This window comes from Panthera onca, chromosome C1 (genome assembly GCF_046562875.1).
Source record: "Panthera onca isolate mPanOnc1 chromosome C1, mPanOnc1 haplotype 2, whole genome shotgun sequence".
Lineage (NCBI taxonomy): Eukaryota > Metazoa > Chordata > Mammalia > Carnivora > Felidae > Panthera > Panthera onca.
This window is the reverse complement of record NC_138346.1, coordinates 1,864,511-1,889,807: the sequence shown is the minus strand read 5'-3', so window position 1 is coordinate 1,889,807 and position 25,297 is coordinate 1,864,511. Positions and strand designations below refer to the sequence as shown.

Below are 25,297 nucleotides of genomic sequence, written 5' to 3'. Positions count from 1 at the left end.
TGTGTGTATGTGAGCAGGGGAGGGTCAGGGAGAGAGGGAGACACAGAATAAGAAGCAGGCTTCAGGGTCCCAGCTGTCAGCAGAGCCCGATGTGGGGCTAGAACTCACTGACCATGGGATCATGACCCAAGCAGAAGTTGGATGCTTAACTGACTGAGCCACCCAGGCGCCCCCAGGTCTCATTGTTAACTTGAGTGTAATTAGTCATATATGCTTCAGTCCTACCCTATACTCTCAGGAGCTCAGGTCCTTTCTCTGGGTGGTCCAGCCCATCAATGATCTGGAAGCTCTCCTGGGACAGAGGGGAGGAAATGATATCATGGTGAACGTGTCAGTCACTTGATGGGGCATCTAACCCTGCTGGTGACTCTGGTTGACTTTCATCCCTTCCCCAGATCCTGCTTTCACACCCTTCAAGTTCTTGCTCAAATGTCTTCTCTCTGCTCCTCTTCTTGAAATGTCCTTCCACGTGGTCACCTGTCAGTGCTCCCATGGCAGTCCCTGTTGTATGGTGTTACTGCCTTGGGGTGGCTGCGAGAATCTAATACGATGAAGTACAAACACCACAAGGAGTAGCACTTGGCATATGGTATGTGCCCCTAACTAGCTCTTATTCACTTCTTCACCAAATGTATCTGCACCCAAGGGTTACATGGGCCTCAGGGGGTTACAGTGGGCAGGAAGGAGAAGGCAATCTACGTGGGATTTACCATGTGTTAATGCAGAGAGGTTGTCCCCCTGCTAATATATGTGCTTCTGGAAGCCATGGCATTGCCTTAATAATCTCTATACACTAGCCAAAGAGTGAATATTTCTTGGATATAAAACAAATGGGGGAGGGGGGGAATGAAAAAAAATGCACTTTTGGAAATGAATTTCATCTGGAGAGAAGTCATCAAAGATGGTGAGAAAAGAGAAAAAAAAAATCTTGGTAACTTTTAAGTAAGAATGAACAAGGTTTCACTAAACATCAAATGAAAGAGGACCAGGAAAGCGTTGGAAAGGCCCCTGGGCCTCGTCCCTCCTGTCAGTGGCTGGCATGGTTGTGCAGGGGGGTGGTCAGAGCCTCAGGCAGCGGCCTCCCAGCAAGGGCAGTCACTGCCCTTGCCTCCTGCCCCTCTCTGGGGTGGCCCTCAAGAGTCCCGGCCCCTTCCCACACTTCTCCTGCTGCTGTGTTGCAACTTTAGGGGACACGGATTTCATCCCTTCTGTTGCCAACACCTTCTGAGAAGAGGCACCTCATTCTTTCCTCGCTGCCCCCCATGACCCGGGTCACAGAGGCGCATACATGACAGGACCAGCCGACAGCAGAGCAGGGCAATACTTAAATAAGAGTTTCAGAGAAGCACAGAGAGTCTTCCCTCATGACGGTGACAAAGCACAGTTGACCTTGAACAACACAGGGGTGAGGGGTGCCTACCCCTCACGGTTGACCACAGAGAACTTTTAATTCCCCAAACTTTAACTACAAGTAGCCTACCATTGACCAGAAGCCTTACTGATGCCATAAGCAGCTGATTGATCCGTATTTTGTACACTGTATGCCTTGTATACTGTATTCTCACAACACAGTCAGCCAGAGAAAAGAAAACGTTTTTAAGGAAGTCACAGGGGAGAGAAAATGCATTTAGTGTGTACTGTAAAAAAGCCACGGGTAAGTGGACACAAGCAGTTCAAACTGCATTGCTCGAGGGTCATCTGCCACAGTCGAGATGCTGGAACACAGCAGCACGCTCAGTAAGTGGTCACAGCGCTTCCCACCATCTTGAGAGATCACGGAGCCATCAGCCATCCAGCAAGTCTGTGTCGTGTGCCTACTGTGCGCCAGACCCCATGGGCGGCTCCGGGATGCACGTCGACATGCATCCCCTGAGGCCGGCACGTTCCGGCCGGAGGAGGCCTGTCTGTCAGTAAGTAAGTGCGGATGTTGTCAGCCGGGTCCTACTCAAAGGCAAGGAGCCCAGAATACGGAAGGAGAAAGACAGGTGCTCGTGGAACAGGACGTCAACTGCCACGGCGCTGGTTTCATGTGTCTTCTGTCCAGATGCGTAGCTGGCGGGTGAGGGTGTGACACAGCACAGAGAGGGCGCGGTGCTGTCAGGGGGAAGGTGCACAGGGATCCCCAGCGAGCTGGGAGAGGCTGTCGGACGGCTGGAGCCAGGCCGAGCCTGAGACAGCAGCCGCCCAGGGTGGGGACGGCCAGCAGCAGCCAGTCTGACGGTGGCCCAACCTTCAGGCAAAGGGAGGAGTGTTTGCCTCCTCAACACAGCGGCCCGGGGTACAGACTTGATGTCCCCGCTGGTGCCCGGTGTCCTGGATTCTGTGCCCAAACAGCTCGTGTGCTACCAAATATGCGGCCAAATGAGCCCCAGGCAGCCTTGTTTGCTGGTTCCTTGCGTCATAAATATGGCAGTTCCAAGATCCTGGAGTTGCATAAAACGTCATGTTTCTTTCCTGCTTTAAATAAAATAAGCACTGTTTGAAATGCCCTGTCCCTCCTCTTGGGGGGCCAGGAACCCAGGGGAGTCTCTGCTCCCATGACACATACACTCACGCCCCACACCCACTGGCAAAGACACTCTCCTCGACTGAACTTGAGCCAGGCTGCTCTGAGATCTGGTCACGGTGCAGGGGAGACGGAGACGGACGTCCGCGGACCCGGAGCCCCCACGACGCTGGCAGGACATTGCCAGCAGCTGTATTTCCTCCACTGGAGACACCTGTGAAGAATGAACATGCGTCCAGGGGGGCCGAGTGACGGGTGACACAGGAGAGGCCAGGGGTCGGTGCAGGTCGCTAACCAGCATGAACGGGCCAAGTCTCAGCAGCGGCCGTCTCACACACCACGGCCCTGAAAACCGCCACCTCCTTTCCCAAGAAGGGGCAGCTGTTCAGGAGCCAAAGCAAAGTCCCAACAACTGGACTGTGTCACGTCTACGGGAGGACAGGGGGGTCCTGTTACGTTTTGCTCTGCGCCTCGTGTCCGGGCTCTGAGAGTATGTGGCACAAAGCAAGTGTTGACCACGCGCCTCCTGGAGGCGGAGGGCAGGGCCACACGGGCGGGATGTGGCACGTGAGGGTGGTGGAGCGAGGGAGGCAGGATGCGGGAGGGCGTTCAGCTGGGGACACTGGACTCGAGTCTCCCCGTCAGTGTTTCTCAAACTAGGTTCCGGCAAACTCCGCCCTTCCCGCTCCGGGCTCTCGGGGTCAGCCCGCCAGTGGCCCCTGTCCCAGCGGCAGCTTCATGGTGCAGGACACCCTCCTGGGGACGCTCCCGAAACTTCGCCACGGGGCTGCCTGTGGTGGCCCCAGAGAGGGTGCCAGGGTCTCCTGGGGCAGGAGACAGGGGCTCCGGAATCAGAAAGAGAGTGAAGGACAGGCTGTCAACTCACCCAAACTTCAGCCCTGAAGGGATCTTAGTGGGTGACGAACAGAACCTCCAACTTGTTTATGGCCATAGTTGTGCCACACAGTCAAATGACTAAAAACCATCAGATTGCTCACTTCAAAAGGGTGAACTTCACAATAGAGATTTTATTTTATTTTACATTTTTAATGTTTATTTATTTTTGAGAGAGAGAGAGAGAGAGAGAGAGAGAGAGAGAAGCAGAGCTCGAGCTGGGGAGGGACAGAGAGAGGGAGACACAGAATCCGAAGCAGGCTCCAGGCTCGAGCTGTCAGCACAGAGCCCGACGCGGGGCTAGAACTCATGAACCGTGAGATCACGACCTGAGCCGAAGTCAGCCGCTTAACCGACCGAGCCACCCAGACGCCCCTGTAATAAAGATTTTTTTGAAAACGGGCATTTTCCACAACGGGGAGCCCCCGACCGAGCTCCTGACCGAGCTTTGGCACGCAGGGGGGCCTGGTGACCTAGTTCGTCAGCAGAAAGAAGCTCGGGAACACGGAGAGAGAGCGGGTTTCAGGGGGCCCTCTGGACGGTGACCCAAAGGGGTTTCAAGGACACATTGATGCGGCGAGTTAAACATAAAGAAAACACCCAAATGTGTGCGGGATTAATGGAAGTGCCAGAACAGTCCATGCCCTTAAAGATCACGCGGGGAAGTCACCGCCCTGGGAACGCTTCGCCACAGCAGAAAATCACAGTCAGAAGCAGGAGACAGAACTCTTTCGATCCAGCCTGCCCATGGAACAAGGTGTCGCCGACCTGGGCTCCCTCCTTCCCTCACCCTGGCCTCACAGCAGAGGGTCGGTCCTTCCCCAGATTCCAGAACGGGAGGAAGAAACTGCCTAGGGGCCTGGGGCCCTACCCCAGGACTCCCCGACATGCATATGCCCATTGACGTGCCCAGAGATGTGTCTACACCAAGCACTGTCCACGCAGCCTCAAAGCAGAAGTGACTTGCCTCCAAGTTGTCCCCATCCTCCAAGGAGGCTTCTGAAGACCCAAAATCACAGCAAGACACTTTCCTCTCTGCTAAAGTTAATTCTGGTTTTTCTCTTAGTTTTACTGCCATGAAGTGATTAATCAATGTCTCAAACCTCTCAGATTATAATTTTTAGATAATGTTCTACAACTGCGGAGTATTTAAATAACTCTTGCATGAGATTCCTACATTTTATCCTATTTATAAGTACTGTAATTACACTATCTTTATTATTGCCAATAAATTCACTAAAATAACCCAGACACACAGCCAGATTTTTGTCTTCTAAAATAAATTCAACTTTTTTTCCTCCTTTGGTTTTATTGCTATTACTAAGTGTTTACGCCATGTTTTAGAGACCTGGTAAGATTATAATTTCAGGGTAGTGTTTTATGTGTTCGTTCCACACATGTGAATCTTATTAGTAAATGGCTCCCATCTCATGTGATTTCTAGATGGAGCAAATCGAACGTTCCTGTCACTCTATTCAACACGTCTCTTCTATTGGTCCAGAAACTGCGATATTTGGGCTCTCTCGCAGAAAGCAATTTCCTCCCGTTTGGTGTCACTGCTGCGGTTGGGGGACCATCGCTCAGGTTGACGCTGGACAGGACTGACATCCCTGGGACAGCGATGTGTACGCGGAGCTTCCGTGGCAGAGAATTTCCGAGCGCCCTGTCCCTTCCCGGGTCCTGGACCGGAGGATGGGGTGTGGGTGCGGCCGGCTCTCAGGGCCCCGAACAGGAACTTGGGTGTGGACGGACAGATGGATTCGCTCTAGTTAGGAGGCCAATAGGTTCAACTCACTAAATTTAAGTTAAAAAAGTTTGGGGAACACCGTGACGACAGGTCGTGGTTTCCTTCAACACTCACGGTGTGAGCGTGTCGGCTCCGGGAGGCCGGCCCTGTGGACGCGGCTGCCTCCCCACCTCGGCCCCGGGAACCAGGTCCCGACAAGGATCTCCTGCTCGCGTGTGAGTTTTCCTCCACGGGCAGCCCGTCCTCACCCAGGGTCCCCCTGCCCCACTCTGACCCCGGTCAGCGTCTCAGGACCCGGCTCCCCAGAGCTCACTTTGGGGGTTCCCACAGACGAGATGGGCCCATGGGCACATCCGACGGGGACCTGAGCCCAGCAGTGACCCCGAGGGCACGGGGTGGGGCTCGATCTCCCGCAGCCAACCTCCCCGGGCCTTCTGCAGGGAGACAGCCCGAACCCCACTGACTGACCGTTTCCAGGCATGGTGACCAGGATTCAAAACACCGGGTCTGGCTTGATTGTTTCTTTTTCAAAATCTACGCTGATATTTCTACATCTGGCTGAGATGGAATAACAGGAACTAGAGTTACCCTCTGGTCTGAACCAAGAAAACACCGGACAAAACAGGAAAGGGCTCTCTTGGAGACGCTGGCCATGAGGAAATGAAGGACATTACGCCGCAGGATGGGAACAAAGCCCAGCTGAGCCCCCCGCCCCCCGGTGCCCGCTCACCGCCCGGGGACAAGGGGCTGGAGTGTGGGGAGCTTGATAAGACAGACCCAGGACAGGGGAGCGCTGAGCAGGACACGCGTCTGAGGAGAGCAGTAGTCATGCGACTACGAAACTCCGTGGCCCCCGACGAGGTAAAGCACACAACGTCCGGATCCAGTGAAGTGCCACCAGGCGTGCCACGAAGCAGGGAAGTGTGACCCATTAGGACAAGTTGATTGAAACAGGGTGACGTGACGCAGGCGAATGTGTTGGTAGACAGGACACTGCGGCCCTCGTCACAACTTGACCCCGTGCGTTCCAGGAGGGAGGGGGAGACGCGCACCTTAAACAGGGTGGAGAGAGGCCGGAAGGACCCAGATCAGAGGCCCAGAGACAAGAACTGTGAGTCTCATATGGAAAGTGGCTGGATGGGATCAACAGAAGGTCCGATCTTGCAGATGAACTTGAACTTACTGAATTTGAAGGCAGCGTGAGGAAACACGGAGATCAAAACACCAAACCAAGGAGCACAGACCGCATGATTCCACCGACACACGGTTCTTGGACGTGACGGCACAGAAGCGCCCCCCACCCTTATCTGCAGGGGATGCTTCCAAGTCCCCCAGCAGATGCCCGAAGCCAGGGACAGCACCAAACCCTCCAGAGACTCTTCTCTTCCACATACGCACCTGCGGTGAAGTGCACTTTAAACTCAGGCACAGCACGAAATTAGCAATAACTAATAATAGGGCAATTATAACCATGCACTATAATTAAAGGTACGTGAACGTGGTCTCTCTCTTCTCGAAATGTCTTCTTGCCCTGCACTCGCCCCTCCTCCTGGGAGGCTGGGAGGTGACGCAACGCCCACACGGTGAGGTGGGCCAGTGACGAGGGCTTGTGATGCAGGATCATCTGCTCCGGGACCACGGCTGAGTGCCGGTCACTGAGACCACAGTTAAGGCGGGGGACTGCTACATTGCACAGTGACAGAACGGTGTCATCACGCACCTGGGGGTGGCGGGGATGGGCGGGCGTGGGCGGAAGGGGCCTCAGAGGAGCATGAGGGACTCCGGGGAGTAGGACAGGTTCAATATCCTGATTGAGGGGCAGGCTTCGTGGGAGCAAGCACACGTCCATCTGACGAACTGTACCATGATTTAAAAACATTAAAACGTGGTATAGGTCAGCCACAGCCCGATACAGCTGGTAAATGTGCAAGAGAGAGAGAGAAAATACATGAAAGGCTGCTCAACCACGTTAGCCAGAGGCCCGTCTGGGCGGACTCACCATCAGTGGTTTTCATTCCCTTCTTTTTGCGTCTGGTTTTGCTAACTTTGCAACCATGCGTTTGTGCTGCTTTTTGTATGATTACCTGTTGCTGCGTATTAAAGAATCACAATTTAGTAGCTCGGCCAACGCTTGCTTCACTGGCCCACGGTTCTGTGGGGCAGGAGTCAGCATGGCGTGACCGGGTTCTCTGCTCGGGGTCTCACGAAGCCGGAACTGACGCGTGACCAGGCTGTGTCCCCTGCGGGCAGTTCTGGGGAAGAACCGTCTCGTTCTGTTGACCTGTGGAGGCTGCCCGCACCTCCCTGCTTGGTGGCCCTCGGGCCGGCGGCATCACGCGACCGTCTGCAGGCCGGCAGGACCATACGCGCTCTCTGATCGGACCTCCCCGCTCAGACGTAAAAGGCTCCAGCGACTGGGCCGGGCCCACCCAAACGACCTCCCTTTGGTTGACGTCCAAGTGCACTGGCCCGCAGCCTGAATTATACTCACGAAGTCCTCTTGGCCGTATGAAGCATCCACAGATGTGCCCACGCCCCATTGCACGGGGAAAAGGGTCCCAGGCAGGTGCCCCACGCGGGGAAATGTCGGGGCCCCTTTAGAATCCTGTCCTCCAAAACTGGGTAAAAAGGTTAAGTTTTCTGTAAGATAGAAGGGACACAACTGAGCTGCGGTCTTGCCCAGGACCTGAGAACGAGCGGAGCCCTCGAGGCAGAGCCGGGGGTGGTGGGGGGCAGGCTGCAGAGAGGAGGGTGGCCCTCCGGCTCCTCACCCTCCCCGGGCCATGCGGTTTTCGGCCCCGGGGGGGCCACACGCCTGACGCTGAGCCAGGAGCTGGGTGAACGGCCGTGAGTTCCCATCGCTTCGTCCGCTGTCCCCTGGGCCTCGGTCACCCCGGGGGGCCGTGGGCCCCTGGCGCAGCCGCAGGGCTCGGAGGAACAGCAGAGCTCTTTCGGGCCTTGCCCTGGACCCGCAAACCCCAATCCTTCCAAAAGCCGTTCCTCGTCAGCACCTCACGCGGCACCTTCGCCACACGGCCATTTGTCAGGACAGCGCAAGGGGGGGCGGTCCCTGCACAGCAGCGGGGGGACGTCCTCGGAAGCCCTCCTCCCCCCAGCCCGCCCAGAGCGCACGCCTCACGGCCCTGGCACGGGGGCACCGTCAGGGTCCCCTGGCCCACGCCCGAGCCTCTGAGGGGGAGGCGACTGCCTGTGTGCGCACGTCCCCCCGCTGCCCACGGTGGGTCCCCGGCGCCCTCACCAAGAAGAGAGCACGTGTGGAACCTGGCTCTGTGCTCCCTCCTTCCAGAAGGACCAAGAGTGTCGGCCCCGGTGTTTTTCCCGTGACCCCCATGCAACCGGATGTGGAACCTGCCAGAACACGGCCTCCAAGGGCAGCAGTTCTGCTGCCTCAGGTGGAGTTACAACCTGGTCCTCATGCTCCACGACCAGGCTCCGCCCGGAGACCCCGGCGCCGCCCCTCGGGCTCCCCGACCCTCTCACCTCCGTGTGACAGCCCCCGGGCCCCCCCACCGCCGTGTCCCAGGCCCATCTGTGCCCGGCGCAGTGCATCCTTGCGGGAAGATCACTCACATATCCGTGACAGGGAAGCGGGTGACACGTGGAGAGGCGTTCACGTCACACCTGGACGCCCGTGCTGTCCACAGAGCAGACAGAGAGGCCGCCTGGGCCGGGCCCGGAGCCCCGGGAGAGCCCTGCCCCACTCGCCAGGTCCCTCTTCCCGGGGGGGCCTGCCCCGGGGTCCCAGGGTCTGTCCGGGGCTGCGGCCGAGGGACGGACGCACTCTGTTCTGTCTTCACGGGCTGCGTGTTTTCACGTGTTTCTCCTTCAGCGTCTCATTGTTTTCCTCCCAGGCCCAGCGGAGCATCACGTCGGGGGGCCGGGGGCGGAGAGACCGTATCTCTGTTTGTTTGGGTCGACAGAGCATTTTCTTTCCTTGTTCAACACTGTTCAGATTTCCAGATTGTTTTCCACCTCTCGATGGTATCTGGGCCGCGGCCAACAGAAACACACGCGTGCGCCCGCGGCCGAGGCAGGAGCGCAGAAGCAGAGGCCTACGGCTCTTGTTACGTTAGCTTCTCCGGGGCAGATCTGTGTCCATTAATCACGACCAGGCAGGTCCGACTTCCCTGAAGCCAGCCCCCCGGGGTGCGGGGGGGGGGGGGTAAGTGCCACCAGCCCAGAGTGAATTTCTGGGAGCCAATGCCAGCGTTCTCCCGCAACGGCCAAGCGGGCAGCAACAAACCAGCGGACACGAGAGGGAAGGCCACGCTCGCGGACGGCGGCAGCTCCCAGTTCTCTGAAGCATCAGGTCGGGAGGCGGGCAGCACGCAGCCCCGATTCCCCGTGGTCCGTGAGGGTGACCGTGCCCAGCTACGGGGAGCCCCGCATCCCACCTGACGCCTGGCCCTGCAGGCCGTACATGCAGGGAGGGGACGCTCCTGGGGTCGCTCTGCCCCCATCACCCCACGACCCCGAGGAGGCCAGGACACATCTTGGAGACCCTCCGCTGCCAGTCTGGCTGATTTGGGTGTGGGCACACAGGTGAGGGTCACTACCGTCCTCAGTCGTGTGTGTGTGAGATATTTTGTAACTGGAAAGGAAGTCGTCTGTGAGTCTTTGGACCTCGGGTGCATCGTTGGAGAGCGGCTCCCCGGGGACCGAGGTCCTGGCGTTTCCCAGCAGGTGAGAGGGGACTCCAGGGCCAGAGAACTCTCTGGCACCCACGGGATGTCCGCAAAGCTCAGGGCTAACCGGAGGAGGACAGGGCAGCGTGTGTGTGGGGGGAGGGGGGGCTGCTGTTCTGGAAGCCTGAGACACCCCCCCCCACCCCACCCCGCAACCTGCATTAGCAGGGAGCCGGGTCGAGGCCACACGGCTCTGGGCAGAGCTGAGGGACAGAGAGAGGCTGATCGCAACAAGGGCCAGCGGAGATGTCCACCTGTGGAGGCGCTGACTGTGCTGGTGGACCTGAGCAGCACCTGCTGTCCCCTGACACCCAGAACCACCAGCGTGCCCGGTGACCGGACTTCGGCTCCCCTCCCGCGTGGCACCTCCTCATGAGACCATGCTCCGAGTCCTGGTTTTCTTGGCTAAAACAGAGGTGGACAGATGAGAAGATCGCTAGGTCCCTCCTCTCCCAGGCTGTGGCTTCATGTGCGACACAGGCGTGACGCATGCAGGACCCACAGGACACAGGCAGGGGACTGCCGCACCCTCAGCGTGGCGTGCAAATCCCCCCCGAGGGCATCTCTGTGGGACCAGCAGCCCACAGGCCCGGGACTCTGGGGACGGGGCCCCGCCCTCTCTGGGGTGCAGGCCACCCGGGCATGACAACTGGCCGAAGCGGCTCCCCGTGGGGCAGGTTGTGTCTGGCTGCCAGCCCTGAGCCAGTGTCCCAGGTGGACGGGCATCCTCCCCACCGGGCTGAATGTCTGTGCGGGGACAGGGGTCCGGGAGGGTGCGCTCCGCCACAGTGTGTGCACCTGGGAGTAAAACCCCCGGTGCCGAGCCGTCTTGTCGCTGCAATGCGGGCCTGGCCCAGAGGGGCGGCGCCCAGGCAGCAGGGGCCTGGAGCCGGGCCCCCCGCTCCCCACTGGCTGTAGAACCCCAAGCAGAGCATCCTGCGTCCACAAACCTCAGCTTGTGCTTCTGGAAAGGCAGGCAGCAGGCCTAGTGCACCGAGCAGCGTGAAAACCAGATGAGAAAACGTGCACGAGGGCCCCGGGGCTTCAAACTCGCCCCAGCCGTCGGCAGACCGGCAGGTGACATAGGAGCTGTCAAAGTGCAGGACTCGGAGTCAGGCAAGACACCCAGGTGGCAGCGCAGGGGTGCCTCCAAGCTCCTGTGACCCCCTCGGTGAACGGGGGTGAGATGCCGACCTGGGAACACGGCCACTTTCGAGACACGCTGCAGAGCCGAGATGCAAACGCGTCAAGAGTAAAATGACAGAAACAGGTGCATCACTCAGAGGCAGACGCGGGAAGGCTGGAGTGGCCACCCCGGTGGCAAACACAATAGACTTGGGCCAAATATACTGCTGGGGGTCAGCGGGACGCTGTGCGACCGTCCGCGAGGAAGAGCCAATTACAGAGCAGCCACCAGCACATCTCCAGGATCCGTGGAGCAAAAGGGGCAGGAATGGGAGTGCAAGAGACCTTTCGACAACCACGGCGGGAGCCTTCAACACCCCCCGCAGCCCACAACAGATGTGGCCAGGACACGATCACCGGGAAATAGACCCAAACGCACAGAAAACCTGCCAGCCTTCCACGGGGCGCCCCACCAACCACAGGAGACACCTTTTGGGAGCACACACGGAACGTTCTCTGGCACAGACCACGTGCTGGCTGCAAATAAACTTCCATCGTGAGAAAGGACGGAAACAGCGCTGTGTTCTGTGACCGACATGAAATGGTAACCAAACCGGGAAGCTCGCAGCGACGTGTTAGACGACACGCCCTAAATAGTAAATAACTAAGGAGTCCAAGGATAAATCAGAAAGTAAGCCTCCGAATACTTCGAGATAAAACAAAAACGAGACCCAACAGGCCCGCACGTGCATGGTGTGGCTAAGCGTTGCTAGAAGGACACTCATGCGCTAAGTGACTGCGTTAAAAAAGCACTATCTCGGGACGCCTGGGTGGCTCAGTCCGTTAAGCGTCTGACTCTTGATCTCGGCTCAGGTCGTGATCTCACGGTTCATCAGTTCAAGCCTGGAGCTGGGCTCTGCGCTGACAGTGCTGAGCCTGCTTGGGATTCTCTCTCCCTCTCTCTCTGCCCCTCCCCTGCTTGTGCTCAAAATAAACTTAAAAATAAAATAAAATAAAATAAAATCATAAAAAAGGAAGAGACCTACCTCAAGTCTTTCTGACTTGCCATCTGACGACACCGGAAAAAGAAAGCACAATAAATGTCAAGGAAGCAGAGGGAAAGAGCTCGTAGAAATTAGAATGGAAGTTAATGAAAGAGAGAATGAAAAAAAAAAAAAATACAGAAGAATCCACGAAACCAAAGCCGGTTCCTTGGAAAGTTCAATAAAGCGACGACCCGTTAGCCAGCCTGACCAAGGAGAAAAGAGAGGAGACTCCAAACTACTAAAATCGGAAAGGAAAAGAGGCGGCACCACCAGCAACCTCACAATAACACCAAGGCTTGTAAAGGAAAGGGCGTGTTGGTGATGACGGCAGCGCCGGGAGGCTGGCGCTCTGCAGGTGGGAATGCGACCGGAGCAGCCGCTGTGACGCCCGTCAGCCCCTCGGTGAATCAGAGCTACCGCGTGGCGCAGCGACCACTCCTGGGTAGACGCTCGACAGAAGTGAAAACACGCGGCCACGCGAACAGTTGTGCAAGGACACTCAGATCAACAGGTGGAACCGACCCCCGACGCCCATCAACTGATGCCCGTGAGAGCCACACGTGGCACAGCCACACAGAGGGGCGTGTCGTAGACTCTAAGTCCAAAGTTCTCTTTTGGCCAGCAAAAGAGCGGATGCAGGATTCAGACGAGGGATGGCTACTGTTCCGGAAAAAGACAAGAGCCCGGAATAAGGGTCCTTGCCCGTCTTTATTCAGATCAGAAGGCTTGCAAACGCGATGGGCGTGCACAAAGAGACAAAGAAACCAGGAACGTTAACTTGTGGATGTGAGGGGGGAAGGGGGATTTCAAAGACATACAGCGTTTGGGGCTTGGGTCAACATAAAACAAAATCCAGGCGCCGGGCAGATGGGTAGATGGTTGTTAACAGCGGACAGGAGGCGCCGTGCCTGTTTGTCTTTGCCGGCCTAGGGCAGGGTCGACAAGACATCTTTTCTTTTGTTAACCATCTCCGCTCAGGGCTGCTTTGCCTAAAGCGCAGCCGTCCAAAGTCCAATTCACCGATTTTTACCGAACCTGGCCCTATTCTCCTATGAAAGCAGCTTTCTGCTATAGTACTAAATTTGGGGTGCTTTCACCCTGAATATCTAATCTTGTTATTCCTGTGTATTGGGCACCTTTGTGCCATTTATCTCTCAGGTCTTGGCGTCTCTCTCCCTATTTTGGGGGGCTCAGCACCCCCTCCCTACTCTCGGGGTGTCTTTGCACCCCCCTATTCTTGGAGTGCCAACCTGGTTTACCCAAACTCGGGTGTGCGCATTACATTGACTTCGTATTTCTTTGTGCCTTGTTAACCCACTGGTGTAAGCCCGGGGGGTTCCTAAGCTTATCCCCCACAGGGCGTTATTCGGCCACGACGAGGGAAGACGTGCTGACACCTGCTACAGCCTGGATGGACCTTAAACACACGCTCGGTGAGAAAAGAAGACACGAAGGAAAGGTCCAGAACAGGCAAAAGTGCACAGACACAAAGTGGATCAGCCGTGACTCGGGGTGGGGGCGGGGGGGATACCGAGCGTGAGTGCTAAGGGCCGGGGTTTCCTCCTGGGTGAACGAGAGGTTTTAAAACTCACCACGGTGACGGCTGCACGTATCTGTGAGTATACTAAAAACCACCGAATTGCACACTTAGAAATAAAACGACAAAAATGTCAGCCCGACGAACGCAGCAAAGCACAAATGGGAAAATCGTTCGTGCCTGCAGAGATGAGAAGAGCCTGCTGAGAGTGCTACAGGGTGACAAGGACGCCAGGAAGTGACTCAGAAGCGCGAGCCCAGGTGGCCGGACTTTGGCTCCGAGAGGGGTTAGCCTGAGAAAGAACAAAACGCACGCGTAGCCGTCCCGCCCGAGGCCCGGCCGAGCCCGGCTCCGTGGGACCCCGCTGAGCGTCTGACCCAGCCTCTCACCGGCCTTGCGTGAGGGGATCCCCAGCCCCAGGGTCCCAGTTCCACTGGACTCTGGGGTGGCGGTCGGAGTCCCAGCTGCGTCCACGCTGCGGTCCACCCTACTGGTCACCCTGTCCCCAAGCAGGAGCGGGAGACGGCAGGCTCTGGGCGCCCGCCCTCCCGAGCGGGGTCTAGATCAGACAGCAGCTCAGGAGCCTACCTATGCGAATCATGCCCAGTGCCCGTGGGCTGGGGCCTGCCTCGAGCTCATCTCGTTCAAAACATCAGACGGATTTCCAAAAAACAGGGGTGGAGACGCAGGCGTGGCCTGGGGCCGGGTCTCCCACGGGAGTCCCCGCCGTGGGCACCGGAGATCAAGTTCACATTTCCCTGGGACGAAACATTGAAAAGGCAGCAGGGTGGAGCCCAAAGGGAGCCTGCTGACCACACCCCGAGGTCAGACACTCCCGTGTCCCAGCCAGCGTGGGCACTACCGGGGTGGTCGGGAAGGCCTGCCCTGGGCCGGCCCTGTTTCCCGAGGGCCCACCAGCAGTGGGCAGAGCACGAAGGCGGCCCGGAGACAGTGGGCAGAGGATTCCCACCCGGGGAATGATGCTGCTGCCGATGAAGGCTACGCGGATAGTCCTAGGCCACGAAGTAAAACGGGTAACTCGCCATCGCCACAAGAGCTAATTCGGGAGCTAAACAACCACTGTCGCCGTTAGAAAAGTGATCTAGAACCCGCTCCATCGGTATAAGCAGAGCGAAGGGCCTTCCGCGCCGATAGGCCAATTGACACGAACCCCGGACGGGCATTTTAACGTCAGCGAACCCGCAGGAAACAGATGTTGGAGGTGGCTGAGAATTACACGGGGGGCGGGCAAGAGACCGCTGGGGATAGAGGGCAGGCGGCAGGTCGCCTCGGTCAGCTGGAGGACAAGTGGGTGTGCGTTTTACTTCAGATACTATCCAGGGTCTGCTACGATCGCACACGGCGGCACTGAAATAAAGCGAGCAGAGGAGGAGGGAAGCCGGGGGGATAGTCCTCTGTTGTCCCCGGCACTCGCGAACGGCTGGTGCAGGTGTGTTTAAACACCTGGCCTCACTTGCCGGCTCGTTGCCTTACCTTCTGTCCCTGCTGGCTCCAACTGCCTGTCTCTTCAGGGCAGGGCTTGTACCGATTCCTAAGCTGGTCCGGGACACATCAGCGGGGACAGAATTTGTGAAGTTTCCATTCAATGTTTGAACCGATTGTGGCTCACGAATACACACGCCTAATATCTTTGGAGACACCCTCCCGCCAACACAAGCTGCGACTGAGGAAAGCTGTTCCCTCGCGGTCGGTCCTCACAGGGAGACACTGGTCAAAACGCAGCTCTCGGGGGACTGCCCAGGACCCCCGGGATTGTGCACAAGTATCTGTGTTCGTCGTATCTTCACATGAATCAGAACTCCAGCTAGCCAACGTTCCGGATAGTCTTTTGTGTACCTGAAAAAAAAAAAAAGAACGTTTGGCCAAGAGAAAACCCAAAACCAAATGCATCGCACTTCGTATGAAACTGTTCGCTGTCCAAGTTGGGTGTCACACATTGTGACGTGGGCCCTTCGGATCCAAGCTGCCTCGCAGGAGGTCCTGCCCTCCCTCTGGGGCCAGCGCTCAGCTTCTCCGCCTACCACACAAGGTGGGCCAGTTGAGAGGTCAGCAGGGCCCAGGATGCACGTAGACTTTCCAGTGGTTGGAAGGTGCCGGAAGGTGGAGGCAGGTGGGCCCCAGAGATTCAGCCGAGAAGCATCTCGTCCAGACACAAGCCGGTAGTTGGCTCTGTTCCCGGTTTGTCACCCACCGTCAGGGTCTCTGTCCCTCATTGCTTGGCACGCCTGCATTCTGCGACAGGACAGCCCTTCTCCAGTGGCCCGAGTCATCCCTCCCTGGTTCTGCTAAAGACGACTTTCCTCTAACAGCACCTGTAATCAACATTTTGGTGTTGGGTTTGTGGGAAAGTTAATGGCTGGAAGGAAATGAAAATTCTTCTGTTTCTGTTTTAAAAGTAGTCTGAAGCAGTTACAAGATTGTGTGTTGCCTGGTGGTGTATCAGTTGGGACTTTTGGCTGCACGTAACAGAATGACCCTGCGATAGTTTAAGCAGAAAAGCAAATTTGTGCTGAGGCTGCTGGACAGCTTGTGAGCACGGGGCTGGGAGGCGTAAATCAGGGAAGGGAGACGGCTTCCCCCTTCATCTGCTTGACCCCGGCCCCCGGAGCCACGCGATGGTCAAGTTCTCAGTTCTGCCCCCCACCCAAATTCCGACTTCTCCTTCTGGGCTCTGGCGCACAATTCCAAGGGGGGACCAGGATCCTGGCAGACATCAGATGACACAGTCCATTAGGGTAATTCCAGGAGGGCTTAACAAAGACACCAGTTACTAACGTGCGGGCAGGGAGAGGGTAAGGGAACCACAAGGGACCAGAAGACAGGAGGCAGCCTCTGGGGGCTGTGACCTCAGCGGGGACACAGCCAGGGACGGGGAGCCAGCAGGAACGGTAGGTATCCTGACTCCTGGCCCCCCTCCTCCCCATCTCCTGCTGCGCTCCCCAACAGGCCAAACGCAGGGGGGGAGCGGAAGTCCCAGGGGGACCCCCAGGAGGAGGCAGGCAGATGTTGGCCACACTGGTCCGCTTGCCAGCACAGAAAGCGGGTGGGCAAAGCCCTGCCTCACCTGTCCGGTATCGGGAGTAGCCACACAAGAAGACCCTGATTGGCCCAGCTTGGATCACGTGTCCATCCCTGAGCCAATCGGCTGAGACCAGGAGAAGCGTCAAGTGTGCCAATATGGCAGCCCCCACGTGAAGGCGGATGCAGGGGTGGAGCGGGTGGCACCTGCGGAGAATGAGCCCGCCGCGCCGAGTGCCCCGCCCCACGCCTCTCTTGATAATGTCACGACTGCCTCACAGCACGGCCCACCGACCCCCAAGCGCGGTGCCCTCTTCCACGCTGAATATGGGGCGGGAATGTTCCTGAGACACCCCAAATTCGGCAGGTCCCTAGTGTCTTCTGTCAGCGTAGCCCTGGGCTCTGCAGGAGGGGAGGGCTGGTCTCTGCGGAGCCCATTAGCCGGGGTCTGAGCCGTAGTGGGGGGGAGGGGGCAGAGGGCTGGGGGCGGGGGCAGCTGAGCCCGGGGGTGGGGCCGAGCCTGGGGGGCGGGGGGAGCTGAGCCCGGGGGGGAGGGGGGGGGGGGGGTTTGGGCCCAGGGGGCGGGGTCTGAGCCTGGGGGCGGGGGGGAACCGAGCCAGGGGCGGGGTCTGAACCTGGGAGGCGGGGGACCTGAGCCCGGGGGTGGGGTTTGGGCCCAGAGGGCGGGGTCTGAGCCTGGGGGCGGGGGGAGCCGAGCGGGGGTGGGGGGGGGGGCGGTCTGAGCCTGCGGGCGAGGTCTGAACCTAGGAGGCGGGGGGAGCTGAGCCCAGGGGTGGGGTTTGAGCCCGGGGGGCGGGGTCTGAGCCCGGGGGTTGGTGGGTAGCCTGCGGGATGGGGGCTGAGTTTAAGGGGTTGGGGGGGGTTGAGCCGGGGGCGGGGGCTGGGGTTGTGCACGTGGAGTCAGGGTGTTGTTTGGCGCTTAATAGCCCTGGCTTTGTAAGATAACTGGGAGGAGTTATCTTCCAAGTGGGATCCCAAGTGGGATCCCAAGTGGGATCCAGTATCTAGGCCCCAAAGATGCTTTCTGAAGCCCCAGTTTTGTTCTGTTACTCTGCTGATGAGCCTCGGCCCCGGTGAGCAGTCCCTCCCTGGGAGCTGGAACCCGGCCGGGCTCCCTGGTCTGCGTCAGCGTGGAACCCTCCAGGCTGCTCAAGAAGGCAGCAGGGTTGAAAACCGCATGCAGGCGCCATCCTGGGGGCCCTCCTTTGGTGCAAAGGTACTCAAAATGATGAACACGGGTTCCCGTGGCCAGAGTGTCATCACTTCATGACATCTGGGCTCCACACCTCTCCTAGATCAGAGACCTCTGCTGCCATCAGTCCTCCCAGGTGTCGTGGGGAGGGGAGGGGAGAGGAGGGCAACCAACCAAAGCCTGAGCCTTGCCTTCCAAGCCCCTACTCCTCCCCATCTGCCATCCTCCCCCTCCTCTTTCCCCTCCCCGTGCCAGCACCCGGAGCCCGGAAAGGTTGGTCCCCCCAGAGACACCCCGAGGGAGCCATCTCAGACACTGCATTTTCCTCTGCTCCCCTCCCCCAGGCTGGATTTCTAGAACTAGGGGCTGATGCTGCAGACTAGGGGAGCTTTGCTCCCGGTGAACTTGAACCCCGGGGGTTTCTAACCCCCAAAGAGACCAGGCCCTAACAGGTGCACCAAGGGGGCAGGTGGCCAACATCAGGACCAAAGACTTCCCTCCTTCACTCCCTTCTCTCTGCACGTGGAGCTCGTGGGCATTTCTCGTGACTCACTCCCGCTGGCTAGCGACACTTCAGCATGTGCGAGACTAGAACCAGGCGCGCCCCCGCGGATCAGGCGAGAGGTCTGCGAAAAGAACAGGAGTCCTCGTGAGCGAGCGCAGCTGACATTTCTTCTCCGCTGGTCATTTGTCTGCCCTCTCTCCAGGTGGGGGACCATGAGGATCCCCTTTCACAGAAAAGCAGCAGCAGACCGGACGCTGCAGGAGAAGCCGGCGGGCCTGGCCCCTGGAGGTGGCTGGCAGATGGTAACTTTCTTTCCGGACAAAGCAAGTCTCCAAACTCACCAAGGTCAGCTGGAGAGGCTGGCGGGCCTCAGAGCCCAGACATCTAACCACCCGGCCACCTTGCCCCATCCCCGCGGGGCAGAGAAGGCTCCGGGGCCTCAGATGCCACATAAGGGAGAAGCCCGTGTTTGGGGGGAGGTGGGGGGGAGGTGTGCACCGGGATCACGCCAAAGCCAGCCGGCACAGGCTTCCGGTGTCTTCTTGGCTCTGGAGGAAGGAGGCAATGGGGGGGCAGTGAGGGATTCGGCCTGAGCCCCAGGCGCAGACACAGCAGAGGAACTTGGATCTAATGCTGAACGTTTCTGTGCTCACATTTCGGAAAAATAAATACTGTGTTCACCCAAAGCCCTCACTGTGGCCTTCTGCACCGGGCTCTTCAAGCCTGAGTTGGGGGGGGGGGGGGGGGGGGCGGCGCTGCGACTCATAAGATGGGTCAGGAAGTCAATCTAGTGGCTCAAAACTAGCGTTTTCTTCCTAACGAGTAGAACAGACTGGAACGTAACGACACAGAAGATGCCAGACTGCGCAGTCCAGAGCGGGGGCTGTTCCGTGAAGAGACTTTTCTGTCGCGCACATGTACACAGAGCACGGGTACATGGGGCGGGGTCATGCTTTGTGACACACTGTGTGAATGTCCTTGCTCTGTCAAGAGCGGCTTCGGGGGCCACAGAGGATGTGACTGAGCCAGCTGCACGTGGCCGGCCAGGCGTTCCCTGGTGTGGACCGATGCCTCGGGAGTCAAACCTGGAGGCAGCCAGGGGGCGAGCCCCTGGAAACAGGCAGGACCCCTGGGGAGGGCTCTGGGGTCCCCTGAGGCAGATCTGACTGATTTTAACCCAAAGTAAGACACGGCACAAGCCCAGCCAATGCTGGGGTGCAGCTGGTCATTCCATTCAGTCTAAACAACGTTCTCCCAGGGCAGTCACGTGCCTGTTTTATACGCGGGGAAACCGAGGCCCAGCGTTGAGAGGCGTGGCAATCAACAGCAGTGGGATTGGAGAGCACCCTCTCAGCTGACCCAGGCCACTCTCGTCTCATCGGAGCTGTGACGAATCTCTGGAGAAGCAGGCTTCCCGAGGATGCCTTGAACATCACGATGTGCTTTCCGGGAACACAGTAACTAGGGACCCAGGCTCTTTACTGTGCCCAAAACACGGAGCAGGGAGACACCTGTGAAACTTGTCTGGAGATGACCCGGAAGGGTGTTGGCCACGTCAGTCCCGCACGCCCCGCGACCATCTGCGACCAGGCAGCTCTAGATCCTTCTGGATCGAGACTCCCAGATTGAAGGTGAGCTTCTCCGCAAGGCCACAGATAAGAAGCACATCTTTCAAAGAGGACCACACAGGGCCCTGTTTAGAAATAAAGAAGAGAATCTGCGAGCACTTCACAAGGAAGAGAACAGAAATTATTCGGCGTATGGTCAGAAAATCATTGCGGTTTGGTCCAGGGTCTGACCTTTCTTGCTGTTCCCTGCGGTGTCCTTCCTTGCTGTCAAGCTGCCCGCGAGCCCGTCTCTCCCCTGCTCACAGATGGCCCCTTCTTAGCCAGCAGCTGCCGGTTCCTCCGAGGCCCTGCAAAAACAAGATCACGGGGGCAAGGAGGTGGGGAGACGGGTCTCTCTTTCAGATGCAGGGGCGCCAGAGTCGGGGCGGTGGTGCACTTCATGGCCTTGAAGTCCTGGGCAAACCCAGGTGGCCTTCCTGCCCCAGGGAGAGGCACTTGTCTAACCCCAGGGCTCTGGGGAGCCTGCAGCCGGCGGGGCGGGGACCCGTTCCAGGGAGTCTCGATGAGAAACCCCCAGTATCAGGAAAGCAGCAGCCGTCACCAGCCCACGGGGTAGCCTTGATGGGTGGCAGCTCTTCTCTCTGCCCAAGTGGCCCCGGCCAGCATTTCTGTAGGACCTGGGGAGGCCCTGCTGCCTTCCCACCCGGGAACGGGGTGGGACCCCAAATCTTGGCCGTGGGGCTACACTGCTTCAGCCTCCCCAGCACCCTGCCACTTGCCAACCCTCACGGTCGCCCTCACGGTTTCTGGGAAAGGTCACCCTGTTCCTATGACAGGTATCTATGCCCACCCCGGCCTTTGACTTCTGCTAAGGACACGAGGCTTTCGCTGGAAGGAACCTGGGGCCACAGCAGGACCACTGAGTCCTGCTATGCTTTTCAGAGTGAGGCCTCCATGTGGTCTCATCCCTGCGCCCTGTGTGTTCAGGACCCTCGCTCTGATCAGGCCTCACATACCGCAGTGTGAGTCCTGGTACGGTCCTGACAGGAGGGGAAACCGAGGTCTCATCCAGGCCACGGCCGCAAGACAAGGCTCAGACTTGCACTGGGGACCCACTGGTCAGCTCCTACCCCGCCTATGACCAGAGGATCCAGGCCCTTGAGAAAGCACCACACACAGTGTCGGAGAGGAGCACTCAGCACAGACAGGGACAGGAGCAGGTGCAGGAGGGGAGCAGGCACACAGCACCCTGCCCGGCTGCCGGAGGGCTGAGGGCACAGGTCAGCTGGCAGAGGGCAAGGAGGGCAGCCAGAGGGGCAGCACAGAGCCAGGAGGCAGTGGCCTCCCCAGGGAGACCGGAAGCCTCTGGAGACGGGAGCAGGGTGGTGCCCACTCAGGGGCCGCAGTGCTGGGCCACCTGGGGCCACTCCTGTCCAGGGAGGGGAGATGTGGAATGTTCCGGGTGGGTCTGTCCTCATGTCCTTAGCGGAACCACGTTTGCACCCTGCACCCTGTGCACCGGGGATCCCTGCCCCGGAAAGACACACATTACAGGGGTGCCGCTCAGGTCCGGATGGCCTCTGAGCCGTGACAGACCACGGACTTGAAACCAGAGCAAACCGGGGAGGCCTTCGTGCAGGAAGACTGGGCCCGCTGGGGCGTGTGTGGCTCCCGGTCGCCCCAGAGTGGGGCCTCACGCCCTCTGAGGCTGATCTTCCAACGTGGCCGAGGCCACCTTACTAGGCCCAGGCTGTTCCTCCTCTGATGCAGGCCGGAGTCCCCGGAGTGTCTGCGGGATGGGACTCGCATCCCGGGACAGCTGCCAGCAGCAGACCCCGAGTCCTGTCCTGCAGTGAGGGTTTCAGGGCCACACAGATACCATGCTGGGTCAGACACTCCTGGGGCTCCAGGGACACCAGACGGTGGGGATCTTGCTCTACAGGTGGGTCTCTTGAAGCTAGGACAGGCCTGAGCGCAGGGCAGGTGCTTTTCTCTTGGCTCAGGTCTCCCTTTCCGCTCCTCCCTCCCCCCTTCCTCCCTCCCCACCTCTTCCTGCTTCCCCTCTCTCCCCTCCTCCCTCTCCCCTCCTGCATCCTTCCTCCCCCCTCCTTCCCTCTTCCCCCTCCCCCCCTCCTCCCCCTTCCCCTTCCCTCCTTCCCTCCTCCTCTGCTTTCCCTCCCTTCCTTCCATTTTTCACTTTCCCTCGATTATAAACCATCGCCCCTAACAGAGTTTGTCATGACTCCGTGCTAAGTGCACTGGGTGCCCCACCCCGCCCAACCTCTTCTGTGCTCTGGAGGTGCCAGCATCTTTGGATAGTGTGGGAGCTGTTCTGAAAGGCAGCCTGGCACTTGGAGGCTTGATCTCAAAGTCTGCAGGATGTGTCTGGTGGCGAGTTGCAGCCCAGACCAGGCGAGTGGACCCCCCAGGACGGAGGGGCCGTTGGGACCTCCCCACCTCCACCTTCCAGGCTAGCGGCACAGAGACCTTTGCCCCAAGCCTGGAGACCTTTCTTGAGAGAGAGTCCATGCCGCTCCTTGGACGGGATAGAATCCCCAGGGGTCACGGGGCCTTGGAAACCAGGGTGTGGGAGCAGCTGCGGGTGCCATAGTCACTTGAGCTGCTTTGGGCTTGGGGACATGGGGCCGTGAAGCCTCTCACCCTTCAACGCACACCCCTTACCTGGACTCCTGGGCTGTGTAAACCTTGAGCTTCTTCCCTGGCCTCCCATCCCATGAGCCCTGGAGCCTGTCCCGGGGCCACCTGCGGGGACAGGCTTCCTGTCAAGCCACTCGTGCCCCCCAGCCCACCTGGGAGGGGGTGCAGCCAGACCAAAGATGCACCCTGGGGCCTGACCTGGGCGTGTGGGGGGCAGGGACAGTGGCCTGGTATCATATGGCTGGCCCACACATGGGCAGCTGTTCATGTGAGACTTTATTGAGGGATATTTTTTAAGGGTCTCAGGTGTGAGAGGAAATGCCCTTAGATTATGTCCACAACATGCTGACAATAAACCATATTGCTGATTACATCCACCCTTTACCACCGACAACCTGGTGTAAGTCATAGAGAAGGCTCACGGCTCTTTTTGCAACTGTGTGCTTTACCAACCTATAAAAATTTCTTTTTAATATTCAAATATTACATATTTAATATATTAATATGATATGTTAAAATATTTAATAAATATTTAAAATAATAAATATTTAATATTCAAATATAAAGTCTGTACTGATGGGACGAGGCATTACCTGGAGGGGAAAGGGACTTAAATGACAGCAGATTTCTCATCCGAAAGCCCGGAGGCCAGAAAAAATTGGCACAATGATTTCCAAAGAAGAATTACCAGTCCCAGATTCTATACCCAGTAAAAGTAGCCTTCAGAAATAAAGCAGAAAAGAAGGGATTCTGGGAAGAAGGGGAATGAAGAGAATGTCGTCTCTATTCAGGTACCTGAGTACGTGGACATCCGCGGGCAGAAGGGGGGACATGGGACCGAGTCTCCCACCGCATACAAAATTAACTCAAAACCAACCACAGACTTGGATGTAAAATGTACATCTCTAAAACTCTTAGAAAACAGCGCAGGAGAAACCCTGGGGATCCAGGCGAGGGAAAGTGCTCTGAAACGTGACCCAAAGCACAATCCGTAAGAGAAAAAAACGATAATATTGAACTTTGTGAAAATGACAAACTTCTGCTCCTGAAACCCCCGCGTGCAGGCCAGGTGACAGAGGACTCATTTCTGCCCGCGTGAAGAGCCGCAATCTCAACAGTAAAAAATACAAACAGTCCACTTAAAAAATGTGCAAGGGATGTGAGCAGACATTTGGGGGGGGGGGGTGGGGGGAGGCCGATTAGCACGTGAAAAGACGTTCAACATCTTCAGGCACCAGGGAAATGCAAATTAAGACCCCCCGTGAAGTCGAGCCCACCCCTCACCGGGAAGAGACTGGAGGAAGGACTGGGACCCCGGCAGAGGCGGAGAGACGGGTCTCTCCCGAGCGCAGGTGGGGTGGCGGCCCTTCCGCGGGCACGTTTTGGGGTCGCTTAATAAAACCCAAACCTACAGTCAGGGTCGGATCCGGCAGCCTCACCCCTGGGCACGAATCCCAGAGAAGTGAAAACTATGTCCACCCACACACTTGTGTGCAAACGTCCACGGCACCTGGGGGAGGGTCCGTGCCCCCCTCCCCCACGCCGTGCGCTGGTTTCGCCGTGTCCTGTGCACCCACAACCGTTGCACCATTAAAAGGAAGCCAGCAAGCAAAGCACCGTCCCCAGGTGAGCAGCGCTGGGGGCCCAGGAGGCCCGGCTCCCTGCAACCCCGGGCCCCGCGGAAGGGCGTCTGCGCCAGACGGCACGAGGAACAGCAAACGTGCGGGCAGACAGGCAGGCCAGGTGCCACCGTGAAGACACGACTATTTAGAAACGGAAGAAAAATTACACCCGAGGTACTCTCATGTGCCAGGGAAATCCGAGCGCGGCGAGTCCGCGCATCACCAGCCAAGAGAGCACACGAGAGCCCAGAACACCGGCCGGAAAACACGGAAAAACGAAAGCGGTTCTGCTCCGCAGGGGGCCCAGTAACACCCCCTCCTGTGCGCCCGCCCCTCCCAGCGGCCCCAGGGCGCCCCCAGCCCTGAGCGGCTGCAGGGGTGCGGCGGGCCGGGCGCGCGTGCGGCCTCCCTCCCCACCCCCGGGCGCGGCTCCCTGCGGGCGCACCGCCCCGGGGGCCGCGTCCGGGAGCCCGGCCGTCGGTTCTGCCCCTTCCTCGGGAGCCACACGGCAACCCGGCCGCCCCCCAGGTGCGCCCCCCGCCCAGCCGGGGCGCGACTCTTCACCTCGGTCTGCCGCTCGGGAGCCCGGGAGCCCGGGGCAGCCACACCCCGGGTTCGGAGTCCTGCCTGGGTCCCCGCCCCGTGGGCGCCGCCAGCCACGCCTCCAGACGCTTGGTGCCCCGGCCCCTGCCAGCCCCTGCCTGGGGGCGCCCTCCCCCCCTCCCCCCCCCCCCCCCCCCCCCGTCCCCTCCCCACGCCACCAAGGCGGTCTGGGCCACCTCTGCCTCTGCCCCTCCGGGCTCCTCCACCGGACGTCGGGGTCAGGGGTCCTGCTGGTCTGCTCCTTGTACCCCGGGCGCCTCCCCCCGACTGAGTCAGGGACCCCAGGCCCCCCGCACCCTGGGTGCCTTTCCCAGAGGATGGGGTCAGGGGAACCGCCCACCTGCATTCACTCTGGGTTGCGCCGTCCCCCTCCCCCCTCCCCACCACCCGAAAGTGCTGCCCCCTGGGTGGTGGGGGGTGGGGAGGTCTCCCAGCCCCTCATAAACGCACAGAGAGCATCCACTCTGAGCATCCCCCCTGGGTGAAGCAGGTGTGGAGCAGGGAAGACGGGGCTGGCGGGAGGTGGGG

At 58.8% G+C, this 25,297-nt stretch overlaps 1 long non-coding RNA gene across 3 annotated transcripts; it reads right to left on the bottom strand.

The window, feature by feature from the left end:
- LOC132672387 (uncharacterized) lies at positions 1–22,926 on the bottom strand. 3 transcript variants are annotated; one of them, XR_013557130.2, is made up of 4 exons: positions 22,569–22,926; positions 20,118–20,233; positions 15,056–15,418; positions 1–2,720 (listed from the first exon to the last, which is right to left on the bottom strand). It is a non-coding gene; the product is annotated as an uncharacterized LOC132672387 (long non-coding RNA). The 3 variants fall into 3 exon arrangements; XR_009607496.3 differs by lacking the exons at positions 20,118–20,233; positions 22,569–22,926 and adding an exon at positions 15,604–16,634 and having other exon boundaries at positions 1–2,454; positions 2,568–2,720; XR_009607495.3 differs by lacking the exons at positions 20,118–20,233; positions 22,569–22,926 and adding an exon at positions 15,604–16,634.
- Positions 22,927–25,297: the final 2,371 nt, after the last annotated feature.